The 6000-nt window shown below is 44.6% G+C and overlaps 2 long non-coding RNA genes across 2 annotated transcripts in view; one reads left to right on the forward strand and one right to left on the reverse strand.

Annotated features, from left to right (window-relative positions):
* Positions 1-4521, reverse strand: part of LOC114625355 — a 30987-nt gene extending 26466 nt beyond the window's left edge. The window contains exons 1-2 of the long non-coding RNA XR_003712063.1: positions 4488-4521; positions 3584-3765 (exon numbers count right to left, since the gene is read on the reverse strand). This is a non-coding gene — a long non-coding RNA (uncharacterized LOC114625355). The remainder of the gene's footprint in view (positions 1-3583; positions 3766-4487) is intronic.
* A 226-nt stretch (positions 4522-4747) lies between these two features.
* LOC114625396 overlaps positions 4748-6000 on the forward strand; it is a 2482-nt gene continuing 1229 nt past the window's right edge. Inside the window, exon 1 of the long non-coding RNA XR_003712072.1 lies at positions 4748-5554. This is a non-coding gene — a long non-coding RNA (uncharacterized LOC114625396). The remainder of the gene's footprint in view (positions 5555-6000) is intronic.

The following is a 6000-nucleotide window of genomic DNA, read 5'->3' on the forward strand; positions in this document are numbered from 1 at the left end:
AGCCAAAATTCCTGAATACATGGGAGAGAAGCTTTCCAGTCCTGGCCCTTTACTAGGGAGATACTGGTAGTTGATAGCTGCTGAAGGAGACTCCTTCTCTGAAGTTGTAGCCATTAGTATATTTCATATGTTGCAGTGGACTAGTCCACATCCATGCACACAAATAACATATATATATATAAACATGTGTGTTACTTTTCTATTATTATGATAAAGCACCATGACCAAAGGCAATGTAAGGAACTTATATGACTTATGATTCCAGAGATACAAGAGTCCATAATGATAATAGATACAGATATGATGGCAAGTAGCAGACAGGTTGGCAGAAGCAGGAAGCTGAGAGCTCACACCTTGAATCATAAGCATGAAGCAGAGATAACGAACTGAAAACAGCAAGAGACTTTTAATCTCAAAGCCCACCTCCAGCGTCATACCTCCTCTAGCAAGGTTGTATCACCCAAATCTCCCAAAACAGGGCTACCAACAGGGGAACCAAATGCTCAAGTACCTGAACCTATTTGGAACACTTCTCATTTAGACTATTACAACATGAAGTTAGGAGGGAGAGGTATTGGGTGGGATGCAGGGAGAATTGGAGGAAAACAGTTGGGGGGTCCATAAGATCTTATTTCATATTTCATTGTATATGTGTATGACATTCTCAGAGAATAAAAGAACTTTTAATAATGTCTTCTTCATTTTTCTAATTCATTATTGAGAGCATTTAGAAAAGAGAAAGGCCTACTTTCTTTTTATTAACCCTGTCTCATAACCCTGATAATTTTTCTAATTCCAATACATTTAAATACATTTTAATTTTCTTTTTCTTTTCTTTTCTTTTTTTTTTTTTAAGGTTTTTCGAGAAAGGGTTTCTCTGTGTAGCCCTGGCTGTCCTGGAACTTACTCTGTAGACCAGGCTTGCCTCGAACTCAGAAATCCACCTGCCTCTGCCTCCCAAGTGCTGGGATTAAAGGCGTGCGCCACCACTGCCCGGCACATTTTAATGTTCTATACATGGTCATATTTGTAAATATTTGCATGCTTATTTTCTCTTGTCTTTTCTGTTTCTTTATCAGACAGCTTTATTTTCTATAACTGATATACAAAAAATTAGTATGTTTAATGTATATAAATTTCTATTTTTCTTTATTTTTTGAGAATTACATATATATGTCCAATAGAATATGATCATATTTAGAAATCAATTTGACAGCATTACCATTTAGCAAACTAACAATAGCAGGTTCTACCCTAGAGTCTAGGATCTTTCCAGCCATGGGCTTTTGACCAGAATTACAGTACTTGGAATGAAAATTCCTTCTATGGAGCAGGCCTCAAGTCCAATCAGAAAGTGCTTAGTTATCCCATAATACTCGTGCCAGTCTTTCACCAATGGGTTCTTCCTACCTGGCAGGTCATAATTGTTGCATGCAAGGTCCAGCACTTGGTAAGACCATATTTGTTCTCCATTGGCTACCTGCCAAGCTCCTTCTGGCATTATGAAAGCTAGCCAGAAAGGAGGAAGAAGTTATCTATTTAGTTTGAGATTGATTTCTCTATGCCCTGCAACCAAAGTGTGTGGTAGAGCCTTACTGTTTAGTTATGGTGGGTAGCCATTGACAAGAGCAATAAATAGTCTGTATTATTTTGGAGACACCTGGGGCTTCCTTGACCAAAAACTCATAGAAAAGTATTCCATGCCCCGTACTGAAATTTTTATCTTGAACCTTTTTTATACTTTTTTATTTTATGTGCATTGGTGTCTTGTCTACATATGTCTGTGTTAAGAGTTGGGTCCCCTGGACCTGAAGTTACAAATAGTTGAGAGACACCATGTGGATGTTAAAAATTGAACCCAGGTCCCCTGGAAGAACAGTCAGTGTTCTTAACCACTAGGCCATCTCTCCAGCCCCTGTCTTGAGCCATATTTTTTTTTCTTACACTGGCTAAGACCTGCAGTACTATTTGAATAAAAAATGATTATAGTAGGCAACCTAGTCTTGTTCCCAATCTTAGGAAGTGTCCTACTTTGCTTTTCTGTAGCTATAATAAACTCTGGCCAAGAGCAACTTGAGGAAGAACAGGTTTATTTTGTCTTACGCTTCCAGATCCATCACTGAGGGATGTCAGTATAGGTACACAGAGGCAAGACTGAAGCAGAGACCACAGAGGAATGCCACTTCCTAGCCCTATGCTTTCCACGGCTTGCTCAACTTGCTCTCTAATACAAACTGGGGCCACCTGGCCCTTCCAGATCAATCATTAATCAAGAAAATGTTCCACAGGCATTTCCTCAGGCCAATGTGCTAGAGAAAATTCCTTAATTGAAGTTCCCTGTTTCCAAGTAACTCTAGTTTGCATCAAATTGACAACAGCTAGCCAGCACAGGAAGCATTCAATATTTCCCCCATTAGGTATAATGTTTGAAAGTACAGTATTTTAATAAACTTCTTTAAATTCTTAGAAAACTTAAGTTTGCTATGAGTTTTTTGTTTGTTTGTTTGTTTGTTTAGGTACTTTTCTTTTGCGCCTGATGAACAATCATAATTTTTCTTCAATCCCTTAAGGAATTTGTAAAAATTAGAAAATAAGTGGAGGTTTTCTCTGAATGTTTTGCAGACTTGACTATTGGACAGTGTCTGGGTCTGGAGAGCTTGGAGGTGTGTACATGCACACAGAAGCCAGAACAGGAAATAGGACATTTTTCCTCTATTGCTCTCTACAAAAAGAAATGCCTTGAAAAGGGGTCCCTCACTGAACTGGAAGCTCACTGAGTTTTGGCTAGGCTGGGTGGCCTGCAAGTTCTATGGATCCACTTGCCCTTGCCCACCAATGATGGGGTTATAGGTAGGCAGAGTCATGCCAGGCTTTTACATGGTTGCTACAGATTTGAACTCAGGTTTCCATGCTTGCAGTATCTCCTAGAGATAAAGCTTTTAAAAGCTTCTAAAGCTTTTAAAGGCATAAATTCAGTTTGTTTAAAAATTATAAGTTTGCTCAGATACTCTATATTTTCTGTGACTTTTAGCAAATTTTGTCTTCCAAGAACTTTCCCATTGTGTCAAATTTTTCAAAATTGCAAGCGTAACATTATAATTCTAACAGTCTCTCATTCTAGCTTATCCTTATCCTTTTGACATGCTTTCTTATTTCCTGAATCATGATGTCTCGAGGATCTGTCAAAGAGCCTTTAGTTTTGTGAATCTTCTCTGTTACAGTTTTCTATCCCATTGCGTTCTACTATCAATTCTACTATTTCCACCTTCCTTTAAGTCTAATGTGTTCTCTTTTTCCAACTTAAGACAGAAATCCAGCTCTTCCTTTTGTGTGTGTGTGTGTGTGTGTGTGTGAATTTAAAGCTACAAAATCATCCCGCCACACAGCCTTAGATGCATTTCACAAGATTTCAGGTAAAGATTTCCATTCTAGATCAATCCAAAGTCCTTTCAAATTTCCACTGCGAATTTATGTTTGGTCCATAGGATTTTATCCCTTTCCAAAACATGGTGCCCAAATTTAGAGGTTATAAAAATAACCACCTAAAGGTTTTCTAAAAATGTTTCACACCTCTCCCACCTACCAGATTTATATTTCCAGAAAGCAGGCCTGGGGGATCTAGATTTCACAGGTACCAGAGGGATCCAGATGCAGGTGCATGACTTCCTGGCCCACAGGTTGGTGGCAGATCATGGTTTTCATAAGGGCAGGCAGCAAGTCTGATTTACTCAAGTCATCTGAGCCCAGCACTGGACCTACATAAAGCTATTTAATGAATGAACCAACAGATGGGGGAAGAAAACAAATAAAATACAATTTTTATATCAAGGGAACTGGAATTGTTGACTGCTATAAACTAGAGGAACCACCACAGCATCATTTGGTCCCTCTTTAAACCAGTTCAAAACTGAATTGTATTCCCTGGTCTTCCCATTTCTGTTCCCCAGACATTCCTCTCATCTTTCGCTTTATGCTATCCTGGAATACAGCCTTAAGTATGAGTTCATGCCTGCCTCCTGGCCCAGAAAAAGCAGAAGTATCATTGGGGATATCCTGACCAGGAGTTCTAAGCTGGGTGTCTGACTCCTCCTCCATCTCTCGCTAAGCCAGCTTCCAGAGCCTACCCATAAAATCCCATCCTAAATAAGGTTATCTACCTTCTTTTTCAAGCCTTCCATGCCAAACCTGAGAAACATCTACCGAATCTTTGCCCAAAATCCGACCCCAGACCTTTACAAGCCCTGCCCTCTCTGCACAGAGTAGCCTAAGTAAGTTGCTTTCTCAGCAACCTCTTGGCTACTTCCCCTCACCTCCACACAGGCCTCTCTCAAGTCAGAAAGGCCTGAGCCTGATTTTGTCAGTCAGCTATTGTCCTGGCAAGAACAACCACCACATCAAGCATCCCAATTCAGTCAGCCAGGCAGCCAAGTTCTCCCGGTCTCGCCAGCCCCCTCCCCCAGCCCCAGCCGCCCCGCCCCAGGGAGGACCTTGCTGGTGGCTGGGAGTCTCCCGGCTGCTCAGCCTCCCTTCTTCCCTCCCTTGCTCTCCCTGCTTCCCTCCCTCCTCCACCCGCCCCTCGGGCAGGGACTGTGCAAATCGAGGAGAGGGGAGGACCAACAGGCTACATAGAGTCCAGCTAAGGGGCCAGGAGTCCTCACTGTGACCCTATCCAAGCTAGGTGTTCCCCGCATCACGGAACCTGGATTTGTGTGAAGCGGGGTGATTCCCGGGCCAGGAATTCCTTCCAGCAGGTCCACTGTACCTTCGTCTCGCTTCAGGACCCCCCTTGGATGCTCTGAGCCACCCTTCTCAACCCGGATCTAAAACCTGGGACACGGCTATCAGGCCAGCCTCTCTCTCCCTCCACCCCTCCCCCTCTTTCTGGCGTCCATCCCCTCCTCAACACCACCTCTGCTGCTGCCTCTGGCTGTGGACCTGCATCTCTTCTCCATCCTCGCCAGGCCCGGAGAGTGGGGTTAGCCTGGATAAGAGTGTGCCCCTAACCTGGGGCCCTCCCAGGCCATGGCTCCTGTGTTCCCAGGGAGGAGTCCAGGACCCTGAGCATCTGCTAGAAGCTTGGCAGAGGCCCCGCTGGGACCGTGTCTTCTGAGGACAAAAGGCTGCGGCCAGCAGGCAGACTGGGTGGGGGGTGGGGGGTGGGGTGGGGGAACCGGTAGCTAGGCAGGCAGAACAGTAGCGGAGCCAGCGCTGGCCCCCTCCCAGACTGGCGGTGGCATGAAGATGGGGGTGGGAATGTGTAAAGGGAGAAGCACCTACCAGGACCCCAACCTGCCCGCTACTTGGGCAACCCAAAGCTGTGTGCTGCCCACCTGGTGTTCCCCAACATCTCCAGCTCTACCCCTCTGGCACCTGCTTTCCTTGCTGCCAGCGATTTAGACCAACCAGGCTGTATCCACGGCAACAGAAGCAAGAGTGTCACTGGCTGCCAGACCAGTGAGGGTCCCACAATGTGGCCTGGGCTGTGGTTTATCCTGGATGAGACAGAATGAGCCTCCTTCCTGAATTCCAAGACAGTCCTGCTAGGAGAACCCAGGTAAGTAGTCAGCATTCTTCCATGAAGGAGCTAGGGGAGGAGGGGGGCTGGGACTTCTCTTCTGTCTCTCCATATATTTCAGTCTCTTATCACTGTCATGCTTCTTGTCTCTCTGTTAGTCTCTCTGCTTCATCACTGACTATGACAACACTCAAACCTCAAGACTGCTTATCTTTCCTCATCTTCTTTAATCCTGAATGTCCCATAAGAAAGGGAACCACCACCTGTTTCCCCACCCCCAACCCCTCACAGGGTCTGTTTCTATCGTTATGGTCACGTTTAGACACAAAACTATTCCTTGTGTGCTAGCTGTGGACAGGGGTACCTGGGAGCCCATTGAGCCTCACTCTCACAATGCCTGCAGCTTCCTTTCCTCGTTCTCCAGGTTCCTTAGCTTGTTCTCTCTCTCTCTCTCTCTCTCTCTCTCTCTCTCTCTCTCTCTCTCT

Source organism: Grammomys surdaster, unplaced genomic scaffold (assembly GCF_004785775.1).
Source record: "Grammomys surdaster isolate TR1022 unplaced genomic scaffold, NIH_TR_1.0 216, whole genome shotgun sequence".
Taxonomy (NCBI): Eukaryota; Metazoa; Chordata; class Mammalia; order Rodentia; family Muridae; genus Grammomys; species Grammomys surdaster.